The following is a 424-nucleotide window of genomic DNA, read 5'->3' on the forward strand; positions in this document are numbered from 1 at the left end:
CAATCATCTTTATACTTTCACGAGTACATTTTACATTATCCTGTGCTGTGAAAAATGAACTCTTAAAGTATAAATGTTCTATGGAGTAAAAATGTGTAAAAACAGTTTTTGAATTAGAATCAGAAAGATCTTTATTGTTTATAAACATAACAGAATCACAGTATGATCAATACACCACTTATGATGTGTCGTGTTTAAGATATTCAGCGAATCACTCGTCAATTACAGAGTTCTCCTCAGCGTCACCCATTCTTAGATAAGAGGTAATGATTTAAATGATCATTTATTGAGATATTTAATGAATAGGCTGCTGACAGTAGCCTAAAAGAGGCCTAGAAATAGGGTTTCGTTCCACCAAGTGGGGCACTAAATTTTCTTTTGCTCAATATGTTCAACGTTAATAAAAGGTTTCCAAGCAAAAAGT

At 32.5% G+C, this 424-nt stretch overlaps 1 protein-coding gene across 2 annotated transcripts in view; it reads left to right on the forward strand.

The window, feature by feature from the left end:
• The window catches only part of sugp1 (SURP and G patch domain containing 1), a 23,713-nt gene extending 23,289 nt beyond the window's left edge, over positions 1–424 (forward strand). For both annotated transcript variants that reach the window (XM_081375394.1, XM_081375395.1), the window contains exon 14: positions 1–424. This exon is cut by the window's left edge and continues 462 nt beyond it. The gene's annotated coding sequence lies outside the window, so the exon portion shown is untranslated.

The sequence above is a fragment of the Scardinius erythrophthalmus genome, assembly GCF_964197995.2.
Source record: "Scardinius erythrophthalmus genome assembly, chromosome: 9".
NCBI classification, from domain to species: Eukaryota; Metazoa; Chordata; class Actinopteri; order Cypriniformes; family Leuciscidae; genus Scardinius; species Scardinius erythrophthalmus.